Here is a 24,345-nt window from a genome sequence, read left to right as displayed (position 1 = left end):
TAGAAGTTATTACATGTTTACGCTTGTCTGGTTTTGTGATTTTTTGTTGAGACGCAGTTCATCTGTCACCTACACACTACTATAAGCAGTAATAATATTTTTTTGGGTTCATCATACATCTGGCATCGTGTCATACTGTTTATTTTGCTCCAAACTCTTCAAACCAAAATTACAGAATGATTGGAAGTCCCTATCAGAAAAGAGGGTTTTGGGTGGGGTCCTTTCGTACCACCTTTATGCACCCGGGGCGGTGTAGTAGACTTGAATGGTGGTACCCGCCTACCTCCAAACAAACTATCGGTAATGAAGAGGTTAAGCAGTTCCTAGCAGTCACTACCCATTTCAATGCTATGGACCAATCTACTTCCTCATCCTCCATCATCTATCTCACAATTCCCTTGATCATGACTATGGTCTTTTCACATACAGGCTCCGGCTTACAACGTTCCGAGGTTACGCCGCTTTTTTCTTAAATATTCATTGAAAAATCCGCCCTGGGTTAAGACGCTTGTTCCGAGGTTACGACGCTGACGCTTCCAACGCTCCGAGTTAATGACGCTTTTAAAAAATGCACACTATGATAAGAATCCTTTATAGTTTAGCACAGTATATTAATAAAAATAAGTTTTTGGTTAGATTACAACAAAAATTTTGAGGTTGATGATTTTCGACACTTTTTATGTCGTATTTTTTACATTTTTTTTAGTGACGCCTCATATGCGGAACTAGTTTCCGAGCGAACGAATACACTAGCTTGGGATGCGCATTTTATAACAGTTCAAAAGCGCAAATAATGAAAAAATCATTGCTTGTTTCCAGTATATATAATTAACAAAACTAAGTTTCTGGTTAGAATACAACGCAAATTCCAAGGTTACGATGGATTTTTATGCTTTTAACGATACTTCATACGCAGAACTAGTTTCTGAGCGAGGGCGGAGGGCGCATAATTATTTACGTATTAAACTGTATGGTAACCATAGTCAAGGATAAGGAACGCATTCTCAAACAGTATACATATCCTTTAATACAAAACTGCAAATTATCATTGAAACATTATTTCACTTAAAGAATCCATTTATACTCTACTTAGATTTGGATATAAAAACCATAGTCTCTCTCTCTCTCTCTCTCTCTCTCTCTCTCTCTCTCTCTCTCGCTCAATCTCCTCTCTCGCTCTCTCTCTCTCTCTCTCTCTCTCTCTCTCTTTGTATTTTCCGACGAAAAATAATCACTAATTAGTGTATTTTGATGTTTATTTTCATGACTAAATACATTTTTTATAATACAAAAATGATTTACTAATTTTCAAATAGTTAATTTGATAATACTTGATTAGTAGTAGAAGTAATAAGTTAAAATGATATCACATAATAAAAATAATAATTCTCTCTCTATAATACAAAGATGTATGTTTTTTTGTATGATACAAATAAATGATTTACTATTTTCAAATATTAATATTAATTTATACAGCAATAATATCATTCATTAAAGAAAATACCATAGTGAATTAGTAAGATTTTAACTATAATTATAAAATTATGGAAGAATGAAGGAAATCCCAGTCTTCTCTCAGTAACCTTTTTCTAACTCCAGGTACTAAAACTGTCAGATATATTCAAGTTCTGTGACAGCCAGGAGGGGGAAGTGCTCATGAAATCCCCCCCCCCTCTCTCTCTCTCTCTCTCATCTCTCTCTCTCTCTCTCTCTCTCTCTCTCTCTCTCTCTCTCTCTCTCTCTCTCTCTCTTTACTGACTGACTCAAGATTTTTTTATGTACTTGTACTATTTGTTTTTAATACTTTCAAATAAATAATAATTAATAATAATAATAATAATAATAATAAAATAATAATAATAATAAATAATAATAAAATAATCAACCATCTGATGTTCATGGACGACATCAAGCTGTATGGTAAGAGCATCAAGGAAATAGATACCCTAATCCAGACTGTAAGGATTGTATCTGGAGACATCAGGATGGAGTTTGGAATAGAAAAATGCGCCTTAGTCAACATACAAAAAGGCAAAGTAACGAGAAACTGAAGGGATAAAGCTACCAGATGGGAGCAACATCAAACACATAGATGAGACCAGGATAAACAAATACCTGGGAATAATGGAAGGAGGAGAGATAAAACACCAAGAGATGAAGGACACGATCAGGAAAGAATATATGCAGAGACTCAAGGCGATACTCAAGTCAAAACTCAACGCCGGAAATATGATAAAAGCCATAAACACATGGGCAGTGCCAGTAATCAGATACAGCGCAGGAATAGTGGAATGGACGAAGGCAGAACTCCGCAGCATAGATCAGAAAACCAGGAAACAAATGACAATACACAAAGCACTACACCCAAGAGCAAATACGGACAGACTATACATAACACGAAAGGAAGGAGGGAGAGGACTACTAAGTATAGAGGACTGCGTCAACATCGAAAACAGAGCACTGGGGCAATATCTGAAAACCAGTGAAGACGCCCGGTGGCTAAAGAGTGCATGGGAAAGAAGGACTAATAAAAGTAGACGAAGACCCAGAAATATACAGAGACAGAAAGAACAGAGGAACATGGCACAACAAACCAATGCACGGACAATACATGAGACAGACTAAAGAACTAGCCAGCGATGACAATTGGCAAGGCTACAGAGGGGAGGGGAGAGCTAAAGAAGGAAACTGAAGGAATGATAACGCGGCACAAGATCAGGCCTAAGAAACCAGATATGTTCAAAGTATGATAGACGGAAATAACATCTCTCCCATATGTAGGAAGTGCAAATACGAAAAATGAAACCATAAACCACATTGCAAGTGAATGCCCGGCACTTGCACAGAACCAGTACAAAAAGAGGCATGATTCAGTAGCAAAAGCCCTCCACTGGAGCCTGTGCAAGAAACATCAGCTGCCTTGCAGTAATAAGTGGTACGAGCACCAACCTGAGGGAGTGATAGAAAACGATCAGGCCAAAGATCCTCTGGGACTATGGTATCACAACGGATAGGGTGGTGATACGTGCAAACAGACCAGAAGTGACGTTGATTGACAAAGTCAAGAAGAAAGTATCACTCATTGATGTCGCAATAACATGGGACACCAGAGTTGAAGAGAAAGAGAGGGAAAAAATGGATAAGTATCAAGATCTGAAAATAGAAATAAGAAGGATATGGGATATGCCAGTGGAAATCGTACCCATAATCATAGGAGCACTAGGCACGATCCCAAGATCCCTGAAAAGGAATCTGGAAAAACTAGAGGCTGAAGTAGCTCCGGGCCTCATGCAGAAGAGTGTGATCCTAGAAACGGCACACATAGTAAGAAAAGTGATGGACTCCTAAGGAGGCAGGATGCAACCCGGACCCCCACACTATAAATAACCACCCAGTCGAATTGGAGGACTGTGATAGAGCAAAAAAAAAAAAAAAAAATAAAAAAAAATAATAATAATAATAATAATAATAATAATAATAATAATAACTGTAATTACAAAATTCATATGTGATAGTATTTTAAAGAAATACAATACTAATCTATCCATGTCACTTTTAATTAAGGTTAACTCTCTCTCTCTCTCTTTTACCGAGATGAAAGAATTTTTATGGTATTAGTATGTAAAATGTTTATTAATAATTCAGTTATTTAAACAAATATAAACCTCCTTTATACCGTGCTGGTGCTACAAGTTGTAATGCTCTCTCTCTCTCTCGTCTCTCTCTCTCTCTCATCTCTCTCTCTCTCTCTCTCTTGTATTTTAATCAAAATATACAGTAATTTGTGAATACACAGTGTTGCACATGAAAAATGTTATTGTCATGATACAATAAAGTTGTTCATACTTACCTGGCAGATATATATATAGCTGTATTCTCCGACGTTCCAAAGAATTTCAAAAACTCCCGGCACACGCAGTGGGCGGCCAGGTGGTTAGTACCCATTCCGCGCTGGGGAGGCGGATATCAGGAATCATTTCCATTTTCTATTCAGATTTTTCATACCACTGTCCCCTGAGGGGAGGTGGGTGGGTACTTTAATTAATATATCTGCCAGGTAAGTATGAACAAACTTTATTGTATCATGACAATAACATTTTGTTCATGAAACTTACCATAGTAATATAATATATAGCTGAATCCCACCCACCATTGGAGGTGGGAAGGGACAGAATAGAAGGATTTAGGAAAACACCATCAAGTGCAGATGATTGACATCTTGATTCCTTACCTGTTAACATAGCTGACTTCTTGATTACTGTCACCGAAGTCTGCTTTTGCTTTACTAGAGTTGCCAACAAGGTAGTGACCTGTTTGAGTTTGTGCGCTCTAGAATGATCTGTCAACGGGGGCATGACCACAATGTTACTAGACCATATTGACCATACTGTGCGGGCAACGAAGCTAAAAACCACCACCTGACCTAACCTATCGAAGTTAGTCCCATAACTTCTAGGCTAAAGAAAGGGAAAGCGCCTCAAGCAACTAACCCTTCAACCATAAAACCAACACCAAAATTAAAAAGCACACCTACCCCTTTTCTATAGGATAGGATTTGTGCTGCTCCCTGCCCCCAACAACATTTCTGCGGATATGTATGGTCCTAGCGACTCGCAGTTCTCATATGCCGTCTTCACATCCCGCAGGTAATGTGAAGCAAACACAGAGTTTGCTTTCGCCAAAAAGTAGCGCTAATGATATCATTAAGTGCCATATTCTTTTGAAATGCCATTGAAGTTGCAACAGCTCTCACTTCATGGGCTTTTATTTTCAAAAGCTTCAGATCACCATCCGAGCAGGACGCATGGGCCTCCCTGATGGTGCTTCGTAAAAAGAATGCCAGTGCATTCTTCGACATAGGAAAGTTGGGTCTTTTAACAGAACACCATAGATTTTCAGAAGGACCCCGACAATCTTTGGTCTTTGGCATATAAAATTTGAGAGCCCTGACAGGGCACAGGACTCTCTCTGGCTCTTGTCCGATGAACTCTGCTAACCCCTTGATTTCAAAGGTTTTTTTGCCCAGGGGGTTAGATGGGTTCTCATTCTTAGCTAAGAAATTAGGATCCAAGGAACACACTGCACTGTGTCCTCTGAACCCCACATATTTACTAATTGCTTGAATTTCACTAACCCTTTTTGCCGTAGCAAGAGCAGTTAGGAAAATCGCCTTTCTAGTAGTGTCTCTCAATGAGGCAGCATGCAGAGGTTCAAAGGGGGCCGACATCAAGAACCTTAGAACTACATCAAGGTTCCATGATGGAACCTTCGGTTGTAGTACTTTGGTTGTCTCAAACGATCTCAAAAGATCGTGAAGGTCTTTATCATTTGTCAGGTCTAATCCTCTGTGACGGAAGACAGCTGACAGCATACTCTGTATCCTTTTTATAGTGGGCACTGCTAGTTTGTCCACATTTCTCAAATGCAGGAGAAACTCAGCGATTTGGTTCACAGAGGTCGTGGAGGAGGAAATACCTTTCTTCCTACACCATCTCCTGAAGACAGCCCACTTTGACTGATAAACTGCTCGAGAGGAGCTCTTCTCGCATTGGCAATAGCCTCTGCCACTGATCTTGAAAAACCTCTCGCTCTGGCCAACTTCTTGATAGTCTGAACGCAGTCAGACTCAGAGCGGAGAGGTTTCCGTGGTACCTCTCGAAGTGGGGCTGTTTGAGAAGATCTACTCTCTCTGGCAGGGTTCTCGGGAAGTCTACCAGAAGAGACATGACCTCCGTGAACCAATCGCTTGAGGGGCAAAAGGGGGCGATCAGAGTCATTCTCGCTCCTGGCGACGCCGCAAACTTCCTTGTTACCTCTCCTAAGAGTTTGAACGGGGGAAAGGCGTAAACGTCCATCCCCGTGCCAAGTCTCCCCATAGGATGGCATCTACCGCTATTTTGCTTCCGGGTCGAGAACTGGAGAGAAATCGGAAGCCTCTTCGTTTTCGAGGTTGCGAAGAGGTCGACTAGCGGCCGTCCCCACAACTTCCATAGCTCTTGACAAACCTCTAGATGTAGGGTCCATTCTTATGTGGAAGCATCTGATGTTGACGGCTTAAAAGATCCACTCGAACATTTTGTATTCCTGAAATGAACCTTGTTAGGATCACTATGTTTCGAGCTTTCGCCCATAGAAGGATGTCTCTCGCTATCATGAACAGTGACCGAGAGTGTGTCCCCCCCTGCTTTTTGATGTAAGCGAGAGCCGTAGTGTTGTCCGAGTTGATCTGGACAACTCGACCCACCAATCGTTCTTCGAAGAATTGAAGAGCCAACCGAATGGCCTCCAACTCTTTTAAGTTTATGTGCCAGGACCTCTGTTCCCCTCTCCAGAGGCCTGACACTTCCTCCTTGCCTAGTGTTGCTCCCCAGCCCACCATGGAGGCGTCTGAGAACAACACTAGGTCGGGGCTCAAAAGGTTGAGGGACATTCCTTCCGAGAGTTTGATCGGATCTTGCCACCACTTTAGTTGATCCTTGACCGCTTTTGAGATAATCAAAGTCGAGTCTAGATTCTTTTTGTCTTTCCAGTTTTCTGCCATAAAAAACTGGAGTGGCCTGAGGTGCAACCTCCCCAGGGAAACAAACTTCTCCAGTGAAGAAATGGTTCCCAGCAGACTCATCCATTCCTTCGCCGAGCATGTTTCTTTCCCTAAGAAGGCTGACACTTTCTCTAAGCATTTCTGCTGACGTTCCTTTGATGGAAAAGCTTGAAAAGCCGCTGAATCCATCTGAATCCCCAGATACACGATGGACTGCGTGGGGATCAGATGGGACTTCTCGTAATTGACTATAAGGCCCAGGGCCTTCGTCAGCTGCAATGTTGTCTGAAGGTCCTCCAGGCACCTTGACTTCGAAGACGACTTGATTAGCCAGTCGTCCAGGTAAAGCGAGACTCTTATCTTCGATAGGTGAAGCCATTTCGCTACATTCCGCATGAGGAAAGTAAAAACCATCGGCGCCGTACTCAGACCGAAGCAAAGAGCCCTGAACTGGAAGACCTGCCTTTTTAAGACGAACCTCAGGAACTTCCTTGATTGAGGATGGATCGGGACGTGGAAATAAGCGTCTTGTAGGTCCAACGACACCATCCAATCCCCTGGTCTCAAGGCCCCTAGCACAGACTGAGAAGTTTCCATCCTGAATTTTTCTTTCTTTACAAAAATGTTCAGTCTGCTGACGTCTAGGACAGGTCTCCATCCCCAGACTGCTTCGGAACCAGGAATAACCTGTTGTAGAAGCCTGGGGAATCCAGCATTAGGACTTCTTCTACGGCCTTCTTTTCCAACATTTGATCTAGAAGGTCGAGTAAGATCTGTTGCTTCTCTGACTGGTATGCAGGCGACAGGTCTATCGGCATTCGTGCTCAAAGGAGGCGCAGAGAGGAAAGGGATCTTGTATCCTCTCTCGATCACATCTAGGGTCCAGGTGGTCCGCCCCTATCGTCCCTCCATACCTGAGCAAATAAGGTGAGTCTCGCACCTGCAGGTGCCTGAAGGGCAGAAATGTCAATTTTTTCCCTTCTGATAGAAGAGATCTTACCTCTAAAGGACCCCCTTCCTCTCGAAGAACCTCTAGAGGAAGGTGCTCCACGAAAGGGCTTAAATTTCTTCTTGGGTGCTGGAGCTGTTGAAGTAGAAGCCTGAGTACAGTCGTCTGGAAGATTGAGTCAAGAGGTCCCTTGTTGCTTTCCTCTTGCAAGTTTACCGACAGATCCTTAATCATGGACTGCGGAAATAGGTGCGTAGAGAAGGGGCGAAATAAATAAAACTCCGGCCCCATTCTGAGCGGGAGAAACTGCTTTCGCCGCAAAACTACAATAGAGAGCTCTCTTCTTTAGCAGACCTGTAGCAAAATGAGATGCTAACTCATCAGAGCCATCCCTTACTGCTCTATCCATACAAGCTAATACACTCGAAAGCTCTTACAACAAAATCGAGTCTGACTCCTCGATTGTACATCCAAAGCCCCGAGGCACCAATCTAAAAAGTTAAACACTTCTAGCGTCTTAATAACCCCTTGAGGTGATAATCTGTCTCCAGTCATTGTCCAGGAAACCTTAGCCGATGACAAATAAGACCTCCTTGGAGCGTCCACCAAATTGGCGAAATCTCCTTGAGAAGAAGACGGTGCTTTCAATCCTGCCTCTTCTCCTGTTTCGTACCAGATCCCCGCTCTCCCTTTCAGTCTAGATGGAGGAAGTGCGAACGAAGTCTTCCCTTTAACCTTCCTTGAATCCATCCAATCCTGGACTCTCTTAAACGCTCTCTTCGCAGAGAGCGAAGTGGCCATCTTAACGAAGCCAGGAGCCTTCCTGGCCTTCGATGAGGCAAATTGTGAAGGTGGAGAGCAAGGAACGGGCGCTTGAAAATTGTCTGGGAACAATTTCTTAAGTAAATCCGTCAAAGTCTTATAGTCTGAAGTCGTTGACGCATTTGGTTCGTCATCATCCGTAGGGCAGAGATCACTAGAAGAATCCTTCTCTCGGTCATCAGCGCCCTTCAAAGATCGCGATGACTTTGACACTTTTAACATGTGAAATATCCTGACGCTTCGGACTCAACTGTTGATCGTCCTGGCAAGCGTCCCGATATGTAAGGCGCCGCGCGTTCTGAGAAGCGTCCTGCTGCGCGTCCTGATGTGTCGGCGTCCTGATCAGCATCAGCTCGAGCGTCCTGGCGAGCGTCCCGCGCGTCTTGAAAAGCGCCTTCTCGAGCGTCCTGGCGAGCGTCCCGCGCGTCTTGAAAAGCGTCTTCTCGAGCGTCATGGCAAGCGCTTCGTTGCTTAAGACGCCGAGCGTGATTAACATCATGCAAAGCTTGAACTTCCGTCATGGATCCTTGAGCGTTCTCGGCCTTTTGACAAAGACGCCGGCCGCCTGTGCGACAACTCACGTCTCTGTCAAATTCGTCTCTCCTAGACGCCCTTTCATGAGGAACGTAATCACGTTCTCTAATGCGTCGGCTACTAGGAGGAGACTCAAAGGCCGAAAAACGCGGAGAAGGAGCCGGGGACTGCCTAGTCCTCTTAACAGGCAGCCACCTATCCTTCCTCCGATGACTAGGTTCTGCCTCCTTTTTCTCAAAATAGGAAGCTAACTGTTTCTGCATTTCCCAAAGCATTTTCTTTGATGAGGGGAAAAAAAAAAAAAAAAAAAAAGTTTTTTTTTTTTTTTTTTTTTTTCTCGATCAGGAGAAGGACTCATCCTGTGCGAGGAAGATAGGCGAGGGGATGCCCTTTCCTTCAACTCAGGAACATTCTTAGAGCAACTTGGACGCTCGAACGAGTCGTCGCCTGATGAAGTCTTGTTCCTTTTCTGTGGCGGAAAAGCTTCCAAATATTCAGGTGATGAATCTACGTACTGATCAGAAGGACGTGAAGCGTCCTCTTCTCTGAAACCTCTCTTAAGAGGGCGACAAGGGCGACGGCCGCTTGTGTGACACCTTGCGCCCCTGCCGCTCTCCCCATGAGAGGTCTTCCGAGAGTCCCAACCTCGGCGAGGAGAGGAAGTCTCGGAAGAAGAGAAGCACTCTTTAAGTATCCGTGCCCGTGCACGAACACCGGCAGCCTGAGATTCGTCCTCAGTTTCTGCCGAAGGGACGTCAGACCGGTCATTAGATCCCGTAACCCTCCTTCGGCTTTTGGCTTGCCCTCTCCCTAAGGCCTGGGAGTCCGGCAGGGGCCTAGGCCTAGAGGCATTATGGGACCGATCTGACGCCCCCTCCACAACACTAGATGCACTAACACTTTTATTGCAATTCATATTTGATTGTAGAGCAATCACTTTAGATTCCAAGGCGCGAATCGACTCCATGATCGTAGATAATACGCTTCCTTCTGCAGACACTTCCTGATAGTTCGGAGGCAATACAATAGGATTAGGTTGAATTACATCTACAGGAGGATTTAATGGAGATACAATTCTACCTTGACTTCTATTCACAGAAGCACTTCTAGAGGAAGACCTCCTGATTCTATCACGCTCAAGCTTTTTCACGTAAGAATCATATGCCTTCCATTCAATTTCAGTCAATTGCTCACACTCGATGCATCTATCATTGAACATACATTCGTGACTACGACATTTCGAGCACACCGAATGAGGGTCTACCGAAGCTTTCGGCAACCTCACCTTACATTCCTGTACCTTACACACCTTGAAGCTAGCAGAGCTAGATCCAGACATCATAATCAAAGAAAAGTCAAAGCCAAATCCAAATCAAATCCACTATCACGTATGCCAAGCCAACAAGCCAAATCAAAACCAAAAGTCAATCAGAATACTCAAGTTAGCACAAGAAGGTTCAAAATCCTAGGCGGAGGTCTGTAAACAGTTGTTTACCGACCGGCGACAGAGAAAAATCTGAATAGAAAATGGGAATGATTCCTGATATCCGCCTCCCAGCGGCGGGAATGGGTACTAACCACCTGGCCGCCCACTGCGTGTGCCGGGAGTTTTGAAATTCTGTCGGACGTCGGTAGGAATACAGCTAGTAACATATTCTGACAGGTAAGTTTCATGAACAAAAAGTAAATTAGTGATAATTTTAGATACGGCCCCAAGAAAAATTGCAAATTAGTGAAATTTTCCCTGTGGACATATTTTCAACAACGTCGTTCCGGCTTACGACGATTTTCGGGTTACGATGCGTCTTAAGAACGGAACCCCCGTCGTAACCCGGGGACTGCCTGTAATCAGTTGCTCCATGGAGATTCTGATGCTTTGGCTAGTACTTGAATATTCCATATTTTTGGCATTCTTTTTTCTTTTTTATTTTGAAATTCTCCCCAATTTTAAGACAATATTTTGGAAGGCACTCCAAATAAAGCAAACCAACCATCAAAAAGTGTCTTTATTATAGTTTCTGGTTTCTTATCTTTTATCCAAAAAGCCTGACAATACAGGTTACATCGTTGAACGAATTTGTCGTTAAATGCGTTGTTCTCTTTATTTCGACTAACAGCATCAATTTTCAGTCATATATTATACACAGCTAGTTTCTGACATAGCCTACTACTTGGGTCATATATTATACACAGCTAGTTTCTGACATAGCCTACTACTTGGCTAAGTTCTGACAATGCTTTTCATAATTTTATTACTCATATATTTCAACTTCATCACTTTATAACTTCATAATGTATAATTTTCTTTAAAATAGTGTACTTTATTTAACACATTTATCCTACATTACCGAGTTCACCTACTAGTAAGTCAATACAATACGTACGAAGTCAATACAGTGCTAAGCTTTTCTCAGAATCTGCACATTATTTAGCAGCGACTTTTATATTCTAAGTTTCGTATTTCATAATTATCGCTATTAGTTACTTCGTCATGTATTTTTATTGTAAAGGGTAATGAAACGAGAAGAAGAAGAAGAAAAAAAGAAAAAGAAAAAGAAAAAAAAAAAAGAATTTCGGCGATCATGGGACATTGGAATGTCGCCGTCAAAACGTAAACAAAGCACAACACCATCTATTGAGGAAAGTGAACACTAAACTATTCGCTAATGTGATAAGCATTTTCTCGCATTGATAAAGATTTATGCTTGCACTTCTTACCTCTAGTATCATCTGATCTCACGGGTGACATATCTAATACGTATGTAAATACAGTTGTATAAAAAAAATTATAAAACTGTAATACAGTCAATCTTTCAAGAACACTAAGAATAAGGAAATTGTGCATGCCAATTGTCTCATTGTTTTGATTAAATTAACTAAAAAATTTGTCATAATATCAAGTTAAAACAAAAGACATACTTGACTTTACACATTTTCTTTTCATTACTAAGAAATTTTCTCACTAAACCAAAGGAGATATGGCATAATTTTTGCCATCTTGAAACTGTACACAAACAAGGCACCATCCATTCAACCGCGCAATGAACTAATGTTGGCTGAAAAAAGCCAACCAGGGGACTGGGACCACGCAACAAACTAATGGTGGCCGACTCAAGGCAACCAGGGGAGTTCCCAAGTCCATAGAATGCAAAATTAGAGAGGTCAACTGTACAGCTTTTCTTTACAAAACATATTAAAGCCTTATTTATTGTTTTAGCCATAGATTTTAAGGTTTTCAAAACCTAGGCTAGGCTAGATTATTGGCACTGAAAAGCCTTTATCTTGGCCACACTGGCAATGTTTTTATTTTTATGTGGCCACCACTGGCAATGTTTTTTTTTTTTTCTCTCTCTCTCTCTCTCTCTTCATGTTGTCGTCATAACTCGAGTTGTTGTAAAACCAGTACGTCGTTAAATAAGGAGTACCTGTACCTGTTTGCAATATCCACCATTACCAAGACCTTTCTCTCTTCTATCTTCCACATCCATTGCTACAGCTTCATTGAATATTTTTCTCCAAGAAAATCCCACTACTGGTTTACCTGGATTTCTTTTGTATCTTTTACATCCCTCCCAATTTCCTATCAGGTTCATTAGTAACTTGATTATTTCCTCCTTTTCTTTCTCTATTAACCCATCATTCCCTTGCGCTTCCTCTGTTAGCTCCCATATTTTATCTCCACTTCTGTGACGTAACTGTAAATGTAATTTCTTCTTTGTGCTCCTAATTTCTCTCAGACTCTTTCCCTTCCAACCCTCCAGCAATAATTCTTCTACCTTCCTCCACCTTATAGGTCCTCTTAAATAACCCTGTTTGTCTTCTCTTAACTTTACCTTCATTCTTCCTAGTACTTCTATTTTGACACAATTTCTTTCAAATTTATGGGCATACCCATTTGGCTCATGGTTTGCTTACCTATTAGCCATGGTATATCACCCTGCAGAATGTCTTCAAATAAAACTGTGTTTTTTAATACCACTGGTATTTCCATTACTCCTTTTAACTTATGTCTCACCAAATTAAATACTTTATTATACTGTCCTAGTTTCCTTCAGTCTCATCAACTCTTCCTGACTCAAATCCATGACAATGTGTGCTAGTCACAATTCCCACAAACTGTCGATTTACACTCTAAAATTGCATCAACCACTTCCCACGAGTCTTCCTCTATTTTATTAGCTTCTCCAACATAAACTTCTTCTAGCCCAGTTTGTTTTCTGCTTATTTTCTTCTTGTTTTGTTTCAGTTTTCTTCCTATTATGAAAATTCTGAGGACAACCCCTAGCCCAATGCCATTCCAAGCTGCATATTGCACATAATGTTACTTTCCCTTTTTTTGTTTATAGGATTTCTTCCACCCCTACCTCTGTTCCATCTTCCCTGATATCTCCGGTTTTCCCTCCCTCTCCCAGAACTCGCACTGCCTTCTGTCCCCCACCATTCCTGTTCCTCTTTATTCCCTAATCCCTGAAATAGTCTTTTCATTGTTTGCAACACTGTTTCTTACTCCAACTTTCCTTGACCCAAACTGCTAATACCATTTGTTTGTCATTTTCCGTGAGATTTGCCTGCTCCAACACATGAAAAACCTTGACTTCCCCTTCAACCATGCCTTTCTCCATTGCTCTGTCACACTCGGCTTCATCTAGTTTGGCTAGGATTATCTAATTCTTCCGCTAGTTCTTGGACTTTCCCTTTTAAGCTCATTCTTATCTCTATAGCCAGGTATTTTGTATCTTCTCCAAACAACAATAGTCAACCTTCGACTTTACCTCTCCATCCTTTATACTCTTCTTGTGTCCCGCTAAATCTCGGACATTCCCCTCTCCATCTAGTCTCCCTTTGTTCACTGTCGGATCCAACCATCTTTGATCAACCACACACTGCTACCAGTTTGAATATTTTCCTAGCCTAAACTTTCCTTTCAAACACAATTGTGCAATCTACGCACCTGTTCACATTCTCCGAACACAGTATACTCCAGCTTACACCTTTGAACACCACCACAACAAGACTTACAATCCAAAAACTCCAATCCGACAAAGAGCTCTCTCCTACCAACCAAACAACCCTTGCACATGTCTCCTCCTGCCCCTGTTATTGTTTACATTCACCAGATGCCACCGCCATCTTGTCTTCTATGACATCAAATCACACATACATGAATAGACACCATCCTAAAATCAATCATATGCTGGCCATACGACATCCACCATATTTCGACAAGGCAGAAAATAACAATAACGATAAAAATGAAATAACTGATTAAACTAATATATAATATATAATCAGGTTCATGTTAACAAAAAGTATGACACCTAGGCTCCAGGTGACGATTCCTTTAGATAACAATGCAATGATCTGACAGGGCAAAGCAGTCACCCTTGAAGGTCGTCAATACCAAACGGAATGGAAAAGGAGGCAAATCTGTCATCGTGAATCGAGGGAATTTGGGTCTTAGCAATGAATTCTGGGACAAATTTGAAAGCTACTGACACCACTTCCATGTGTGTTTACATCATAATCTTGACCATAGAGCTCTCCAACTCTTTCTGAGGCCTAGGCCAGAAGGAAAACTTTCCAAAGTCAGTTCCCTGTAAGACAATTGATGCACGACCTCCAGTGAAGCTGGCCAGGGTGAAATGATGTCCACATCTTTCAGCATAAACATAAAGAATTCCCTCTGTTCAAGAAAGATCCAGATCATTATCTCCAAACAGAAACTGTGGAGAGAAATCACTTCTATGACACCAATCCCAGCAGATAACTTATGGCTGACAAAGATCTTCCGAAGTAGCCTTACATCTTGAGCTGCTGCCCTGCAAGAATGATCTCACTCGAAAGCCATACTGGACTGACTCCAGACATGAAGAGAGAAAGATCCTATCAATTAGTGGCCACAACAAACTACTATGGTCACCCTGAGATTTTGGAACCTAATAATCTGATCAGCTGATTTTTCCAGACCAAAACATGATAGGTTTGCTTGCATATTTTATGATACAATAGTAATAAGACTACATGAAGTATTATTGGATACAGCGAAGTAAAGGATAACTTATTAAAAGAGCCAAGACAAAGATGCACATTCATTCTTTGCATTTTATGAGGCAGTATTGGCACTTAGTTAAGCCACTGACAACCAGACATAGGTACTATAAACCCTATGGAGGGTAAAACCCAGTCATGAATATATTGAACAAGCACTCTAAAACCAAAATGACGCTAACCGATAACATTGCTAACATAGGGCTGCCTACATTGGTGACACTGGTTACTTCTCCAACTCAGCGAATACAAGGGAATCATGCAAAGCAGCTCTGAGTTGCAGGTTCTTGAAGAGGAATCAACACGAAACAAATTCCAGCTTGTGGACGAGGGAGAGCACTGATAGAAGGTGAAGATAATGATGACTAAAAGAAGACGGATCACACTTCTCTAGAGAAGCAGTCAATCAATCGATCAAAACTATGTTGTCATAAGAACTAGGCATGATGTCACAACCCCAGCCGTGACATTACACAGCAGACTACTCTTACAAAAAAAAAAAATATTGTGTGCAAGAGCAGGATTAATCATATGTATAATCAAACAATATTGTAGTGACAAGTTTAATTCATATGACAAATAGGATAAACAAGGCAAACATCATTGGATGACAAAACATCAGAGGGAGACAAGACACCATAGAAGCAGATAAAGCCACACTGGAGAGGACGTCTGTTTAAGATTGGCAATCATCAATGATTATGTAAACTTTGAGAGTTACCCCTAATAGTAATTACTTGGTAAGTTACTCGATAGTATAAAATGTAGGTTTATTCAGGAATCTTACAAACAAGCAATAAATGCGAGCTGGACAATGTACTAGTACAGAGATAGTCATGATGTGTCAATTACCCAAAAACAAAGAAGCCACTTCGTTCAGAAAGGCAAATAAAGGTCATGTTCACTTCAGCATATACCTTCTTTGTCTGGTGTGATTACTGAGATGGAGTTTTATTTTTACAGATTTGGACATTTTAGACAATTAACAAAATTCATTTAGTTGAAGTCTCTTTAAGTTAAAAATCCTATTCAGTTGAAGTCTGTCAAGTTCAAATTCCATTCAGTTGAAGTCTGTTCAAGTTGAAGTGCCAATATACTGTAATGGGTTTGTTCTGAATTTATTTTTTAATAGCATTTTCATATCCAACTCAAGTTTCTTGATTGAGTACTCTACTTACGCAAGTCCATTTTTAATCATTCTTTCAAAGAGTGATGTGTCCAAACCATATTTGGCTGCAAGTTCAAACACTGTGGCACTTGGTCGCAATTGCTGGTGATCACCTGTGTGAACGAAAAAAAAAAAACAAAAAAAAAAATATTTATGAGGAAATCTCCAGACCTCTCTAACAACTGACAGAACATGATGAAATCAAACTTTTAAAAAAAGTATACTGTATTTTTCCTAACTATACAACCCAGAGGTCATTTATATTAGGAATTACTTTACGGCGAAGCTGGAACACAGTCTCGTAGGACTCCGGGAAAGATGTGTCCTTAAACACTTCTACAGTGGCATTTCAGCAGTGGAAAAGTGTTATCAATATCCAATGAAGGATGTCCATTCTTCCGCAGGTACAGGAACATACCAATAGGACAAAGTAATGATTGATCTAGATCATCAAATACAAAGTCCAAGGCACCGGGGATCATGAAGGATTCAAAACTGTCAACAGACGCTGAATAATTTAGCGTTCATTACCACATTCGAGACAACATTCATTATGACATTCAAGGCAGAGTCAAGACACGATACCTGCCTTTCAAAGGGGGATGTTGAAGACGACTATCCAATTCATCTATCCTCTCCATCAACGCAAGAGACACAAGATGATGTTTCTCGCAAAGGCACATGCGCTAAACAAGTCAAATGTCTTCTAGAGACCTGAGGTCCCTGTGATGGCAACAAAGAAGTTTCTCACCAGTACAGTGGGGCCTGGTAATCAAAGGGGATGGGGCCACAACCACCAGCATTAAGCAAATATCCTCGTTATCTCACCCCTCCAAAAACCCTAGGCTATAACCTAACTGCCTACTTCAATAGTTAAAACACTAAAGACTACATACCTATTCTAATACTAACTCAAACACCTAATATCCCTTAAACTATCATCTGGGTAATCACTAAAGATTGATCCATCCTAGCCAATGATCCTTGATGATACATAAGTACTTAAAAACTATCGCAGAACACATTGCCTGCTCCTATTAGTAGTAGTAGTAGAAGGGAATTGCCCTTGAAACTGCTCCCTTGCTAATTTTATTCCTCCTTTGTTAGTGTGTGTTTAACCCTAACGGTCGAACAGCTTCCCAGGAGTAGTAATAACAGGTTTAGGGTGGTGGACAAATTGATCCTGTAGAGAAGCAATATGAACCGCATTTTACATGTAAAATGCCTAATCCGTTCCAACCCTACAAAGACAACCCAGTAAATTATATTTCCAGGCTTACAAACACATGTTCTAGGGTTACGATGCCGATCTGACGGAAGAAATATACTCCAAAAAGGCAAAATACTGTACATACTTGAGTAATATTCAACTGCATGTAATGTTCAACTCCATATTTACTGCATATATTAGGACCTAGAATATGCCAATAAAATGTACAAATAATCAGTATGTACTCATTTCAAATAATTATTAATTAATCATTAACTATAATACACAAACAAACAAACAAAAAATCTTCCAACCGTTTGCTTACATTCAGCACTTACGAGTACTGAATGATCGCCAAGCAATCACTTTCCTAGCACACAGTAAGCCATAAATTTTCCTTATCTCTCTTCAACTAATGAAACTACCAAACAAACAGAATAATAACCATTCATTTCTATTCTTTATTCTATCTTTACCTAATGAAGATACCGAGTTACTGGCTGCTATAATGAAACATATACGTAATATTAAAACAGAAGAAGAATTCTAGAAAATATGTATTTGTTGGCTTCTATAATAGCAGTCTGATTTATTTTATATTTTAAGATATCTAATTCATAATTTTTTTAATTAAATATATTGCATGTACTCATTTCAAATAATTATTAAGTAACCATTAAAAAAAAAAAAAAAAAAAAAATGATATTGTAATGATACAATTAAGTTTGTTCATACTTACCTGGCAGATATATATATAGCTGTATTTTCCGAAGTCCGACAGAAATTAAAAAACTTACGACACACGTAGTGGGAGTCAGGTGGTTAGTACCCATTCCCGCCGCTGGGAGGCGGGTATCAGGAATCATTCCCATTTTCTATTCATAATTTTATTTCCACTGTCTCCTGAGGGGAGGTGGGTGGGTACTTAATTATATATATCTGCCAGGTAAGTATGAACAAACTTAATTGTATCATTACAATATCATTTTGTTCATGAAACTTACCTGTCAGATATATATATAGCTGAATCCCACCTTTGGTGGTGGGAGTAGACAGAATAGAAGATTTTAGGAAACATATATATGCAGATAAATGATATCTTGATTCCTTACCTGTTAGCATAGCTGACTTCGTGGTTACTGCCGCGTAAGTCTGCTTGTGCTATAAGAGTTGCCAGCGAGGTAGAGACCTACATAGCTGGTGCACTCAAGATGATCTGTCAACGGGGGCGTGACCACGATGTGACTAGACCATTGACCATACACTGAGGGCAACGAAGTAAAAAACCACCTGGCCTAGTCTACCAAAGGTATACACTAAACTAGACTAAAGAAGGGAGATCCGCCTCGGGCGGTCAACCCCACAACCAAAAAAAAAAACACACAATTAAAAGCTCATCTAACCACTAAAGGAAAGGATGAGTGCTACCTCCTGCCCCCAAAACAGTGTCTGCAGCGACGTATGGTCCAAGCGACGAGCAATGTTCGTATGTCGCTTTCACCTCCCGCAGTAGTGTGAAGCGAACACCGAGTTGCTCCGCCAATATGTGGCACTCAAAATGTCACTGAGTGCCATATTTCTGTGAAAGGCTATCGAGGTCGAAATAGCCCTCACCTCGTGGGCATTCACTTTTAAAAGCTTCATGTCACTATCACTACATGTGGAATGAGCTTCCTTAATGGTGTCTCTCAAGAAGAAAGAAAGCGCGTTCTTTGACATGGGAAGATCGGGCTTCTTAACCGAGCACCACAAGTTGCCCGAAGGTCCTCTACAGTCCTTCGTTCTGTCTAAATAGAATTTGAGAGCCCTGACAGGGCACAGGACTCTCTCTGGCTCATTACCCACGATCTCTGTCAAACCCTTGATTTCAAATGTCTTGGGCCAAGGGTTGGACGGGTTTTCGTTCTTTGCTAAGAACATAGGGCTTAAAGAACAAACCGCATCCGAGTTTCTTAAACCCAACATGCTTGCTTATAGCCTGGATCTCACTAACTCTCTTGCCGTCGCCAGAGCAGTTAGAAAAAGTGTCTTCCTTGTAAGGTTTCTAAGCGAAGCTAAGTTGAGCGGTTCAAAATTACTGGACATCAAAAACTTTAGAACAATGTCTAAATTCCAAGAAGGGACTCTTGGTTGAGGTACCTTCGAAGTCTCGAAAGACTTAAGAAGATCATGAAGGTCTCTGTTGTTGGCTAAGTCCAGTCCTCTATGCCTAAAGACTACAGAAAGCACACTTCTGTAGCCTTTTATCGTAGGTACCGCTAAGCGAACTTCATTTCTCAAGTAGAGAAGGAAGTCTGCGATCTGGCTCACAGAGGTAGAGGTGGAGGAAATGTCTTTCTTCCTGCACCAGCTCCGGAAAACAGCCCACTTGGATTGGTATACGGCAATAGAAGAAGGTCTTCTTGCCGTTGCGATTGCTTTCGCCACAGGTCTTGAAAAACCCCTCGCTCTGGCCAACTTCTGGATAGTCTGAACGCAGTCAGACTCAGAGCGGGGAGGTTTTTGTGATACCTCTCGAAGTGGGGCTGTTTGAGTAGATCTATCCTTGGAGGCAGAGTCCTCGGAAAGTCTACAAGAAAGGACATGACCTCTGTGAACCAGTCGGTCGCTGGCCAGAAGGGGGCGATGAGAGTCATCCTCGTTCCCTCTGATGCCGCGAATTTTCTTATCACTTCCCCTAGGACCTTGAACGGGGGAAAGGCATATACGTCTAGTCCCGTCCAGTCCCAAAGAAGGGCGTCTACTGCTACTGCTCCTGGGTCTAGAACTGGAGAGCAGTACAGCGGGTCTCTCGTTGTCCTGGAAGTTGCGAAGATGTCTACGAGAGGACATCCCCATAACTTCCACAACCTCTGGCATATTTCCTGATGAAGAGTCCACTCCGTCGGCAGAAGTTGACCTTGTCGACTGAGCAGATCTGCACGGACGTTTTCTACCCTTGATATGAATCTCGTCAGTATAGAGACGTCGTGTGCCTTCGCCCATAACAGGATTTCCTTTGCAAGGAAGAACAGGGATCGAGAGTGGGTTCCTCCCTGTTTCTTGAGGTATGCCAGGGCTGTGGTGTTGTCCGAGTTGATCTGTACCACATTGCCGGAGACTTCGTTCTGAAAGAACTGGAGCGCCAGATGAACTGCTGCCAGCTCCTTGAGGTTTATGTGCCAGGACACCTGTTCCCCTCTCCAGGTGCCTGACACTTCCTTCCCCCCCAGTGTTGCTCCCCACCCCGTGGAAGACGCGTCGGAAAACAACACTAGGTCGGGGTTCTGAAGCTTGAGGGAAAGACCCTCTGCGAGCTTCAAAGGGTCGGTCCACCATCTTAGGTGTTCCTTTACCTCTTCTGATAATACCAGAATCGAATCCAAAGTGTTTTGGTGCTTCCAATTGTCGGCAAGGAAGAATTGAAGAGGTCTGAGGTGCAACCTCCCTAGGGAAACAAACTTCTCCAGTGAGGAAATGGTCCCCAGCAGACTCATCCATTCCCTCACCGAGCATGATTCCTTCCCCAGAAAGGTTGACACTTTGCTTAGGCAATCTAGTTGTCGCCCCTGGGACGGAAAAGCCCGAAAAGCCACTGAGTCCATCTGAATCCCCAGATAGACTAAAGACTGAGAAGGGGTCAGATGTGACTTTTCGAGATACACCAGAAGCCCCAGGGACTTCGTTAACGCCAAAGTCGTGTGAAGGTCCTCCAGACACCGGTCTTTCGAGGAGGCTCGTACGAGCCAGTCGTCCAGGTAGAGAGAGATCCTGACATTGGAAAGATGAAGCCACCTCGCAATGTTCTTCATCAGTAGGGTGAATACCATGGGAGCAGTGCGAGTCCAAAGCAGAGAGCCCTGAATTGAAACACTTTTCCTTTCAGGACAAACCGCAGGTATTTCCTGGACTGGGGGTGGATGGGGACGTGGAAATACGCGTCCTGGAGATCTAGTGAAGCCATCCAATCCCCCGGTCTCAAGGCTCCCATCACTGACTGAGGTGTCTCCATCTTGAACCTCTGCTTGATGACAAAGAGGTTCAGGTTGCTGACATCGAGTACCGGTCGCCATTCCCCCGACTGCTTTGGCACCAGGAACAGTCTGTTGTAAAATCCAGGGGAATTCAAGTCGGAGACCTGTTCTACGGCGTGTTTCACGATCATCTGATCTAACAGATCGTAAAGCACTTGTTGCTTTTCTCCCCGATAGGAAGGAGACATGTCCCTGGGTGTCGTAGACAGTGGGGGTGGTTTCAGGAACGGGATCCGGTAACCCTTCTTTAAGATGTCCACGGACCATTTGTCCGCACCTCTCTCTTCCCAGGCTTGCGCAAAAAGCTGAAGCCTGGCTCCAACCGGTGACTGAAGGACTTCTGCTTCACTTCTTGTTCTTGGCCAGCGCAGTGGCTCTGCCTCTGGACGTGCCTCTTCCTCGAGGGGCTGGTCTCGAGGAAGAACTACCTCGAAAGGGCTTCGATTTCTTGAGAATCGAAACTCCCAAGGACGAAGGAACCGCAGGTCTCCTTGAAGATTGTGCGAGGAGATCTTGCGTGGCCTTCTCCTGGAGACTGGTCGCAATGTCTTTTACCATAGCCTGGGGGAAGAGATGATCCGAAAAAGGAGCGAAGAGCAAGTCTGCTTTCTGTGACGGAGAAACAGATTTAGCTGTAAAATTGCAAAACAGGGATCTCTTCTTCAAGAGCCCTGTGCAAAAGTGAGCTGTAAGCTCCTCCGAACCATCTCTGACGGCCTTGTCCATACACGACATTACGCTGGACAGCTCCCCCCAGACTAATCGAGTCGGAACTCCTAGACTTGGCATCCAGAACTCCCAAACACCAATCTAGAAAGTTGAAGACCTCTAACGTCCGAAAGAGGCCTTTAAGGTGGTAGTCCATTTCCGTAGTTGACCAAGAAACTTTCGAAGAGGACAGGTGAGACCTCCTCGAGGCATCCACAATGCTGGCGAAGTCTCCTTGGGCTGACGAGGGAAGTCTAATACCTACGTCTTCTCCCGTCTCATACCAAATGCCAGCCTTCCCACTAAGTCTCGAAGGTGGCAGGGCAAAAGAAGTCTTTCCCTGGGACTTCCTTTTCTCCACCCAGTCATGGACCTTACGAAGAGCCCTCTTAGTTGAAAGGGACTTCTTCATTCTGACGAATGCCGAGACCTTGTTGATCTTGGAAGAAGAAAGTTGTGAAGGAGGAGAGCGAGGAGCTTCCGGGTGAAACGTCTCTCCAAACTCTGATTGAAAAAGGCGGGTCAAAACCTGGTAGTCGGAAGAGACTGCCGCCAAAGGTTTATCATCATCCACTTCAACCGAAGCGTCGCTAACCTCTGCATCCGACACAGGTGAAGTTGGAGGCAAATAGGCTGGACCAAGACCATCTGGTCTAAGTTTCCAAGAGGCGCGTTGCTGTGAAGTGGAAGGTAAAGCTGACTCATTAAAAGAAACTCCGGTCGTATCTCTAAGACCCGAAGTAACTTGCAAAGTCTCATCACAAACAGGTGGGAGGCGACGAAACTCCACATCTTCGTCCACCCGAGCGTCCGCTGGCGCACACCTGGCGTCCACTGGCGCATACCTGGCGTCCACTGGCGCATACCTGGCGTCCACTGGCGCATACCTGGCGTCCACTGGCTCACGCCTGGCTGCAACTAGCGCGGGATTGGCGTCCACTCGCGCGCCGCTGGCGTCCACTGGCGCACGCTTGGCGTCCACTGGCGTGCGAATGACATTTACTAATGCGCGCTTAACATATCGTGCGCGCTCTGCTTCAGCTGGTGCACTCCTAGATGCCACTGGCGTTCGCTTGGCTTCCGACCGAGCGTCAGGAACGTGAACTTGCACCGAAGCGCTCACGCAAGTATCGAGCTCTCGCACCGCAAGCTTACGAGCGGGTAATACCGCTTCATGCGCCGAGCGAGCAAAATCCTCTTCACGTTCTCCAGAGAGCCGCTGGGGAGTTGCACGAACTCTAGCAGGCGAAGAAAGTGGAGAGATAGACGAGCGAGGAGAGGGAGAGGGAGACCTTCTAGATCTCTTCACAGGTAGACGGTCATCCTTTCTCCTGGGACGTGGTTGCGTCCCTTTCTTAGCAAGAGCATCAGTAAGCTGTTGCTGCAAAGAGCGCAGGATCTTCTCAGTAGGAGAGGATTCCTTGTCAGGTGACGGGCTGATCCTGTGAGAAGGCGAGGGGCGAGGGGACGCCTTCTTCCTTCTCCCAGAAACTGCCGTAGCACGCGCTCGAGAGCGACTGGGGCGCTCAACAAAGTCATCATCCGATGACTCCTTACGCTTCTTCTGTGGCAGGAAGGCTGCGAACACACTCTCAGGCGATGATCGCCTCTCGAGAGCCAAAACTGGACGTGAAGCGTCACGATCACCAACGCTCCTTTTCAGCGGGCGTGAAATAGAATGAGAGCTCCACCCCTTGTGCGGGGAGGAAGCCTCTGAAGAAGAGAAACACTCTTTCAGGAGGCGTGCACGCGCACGCTCCTTGGCAGTCTGTGTAACGTCAACAGATACTGCCGAAGGCACGTCAGATCGGTGGGCGTTCCCCGTAACCCTCCTGCGGCTTTCGACATGCCCTCTCCCTGAAACCTGGGAGTCCGGCAGCGGTCTAGGCCTAGAGGCGAAATGGGGCCGATCTGACGCACCCTCCACCAACGAAGGAGCACTGTCACTGCACTTTGCACCTTCACTTTTGCCTTCTAAGGCGAGCACTTTAGATTCTAAATTACGAATCGACTCTAAGATAAGTGTAAGGGTATTACCCTCCACAGACACTGATTCAGGGCCCGAAGGCAACACTACAGGGTTAGGAGTAGTGATTAAAGGAGGGTTAGTAGGAGAAACATGAACTTCCTGACGTTTACCTGAAACGCTCCTGGAGGTAGACCTCCTTAACCTATCCCGTTCAAGCTTACGCAGATAGGACTCATACGCTCTCCATCCAGAATCAGAAAGACACTCACATTCCTTGCAGCGACTTTCATACATACAATCATGCTCTCTGCAACTCTTACACAAAGTATGAGGGTCCACTGATGCTTTCAGTAGCCTACCTCGACAATCACTCTTGGTACAAA

The 24,345-nt window shown here is 43.4% G+C and overlaps 1 pseudogene; it reads right to left on the bottom strand.

Annotated features, from left to right (window-relative positions):
* The window catches only part of LOC135216233 (NFX1-type zinc finger-containing protein 1-like), a 228,053-nt pseudogene that overhangs the window by 137,745 nt on the left and 65,963 nt on the right, over positions 1-24,345 (bottom strand).

This window comes from Macrobrachium nipponense, chromosome 11, assembly GCF_015104395.2.
Source record: "Macrobrachium nipponense isolate FS-2020 chromosome 11, ASM1510439v2, whole genome shotgun sequence".
Taxonomy (NCBI): domain Eukaryota; kingdom Metazoa; phylum Arthropoda; class Malacostraca; order Decapoda; family Palaemonidae; genus Macrobrachium; species Macrobrachium nipponense.
The sequence above is the reverse complement of the archived record's forward strand: the minus strand, read 5'-3'. Positions and strand labels throughout refer to the sequence as shown.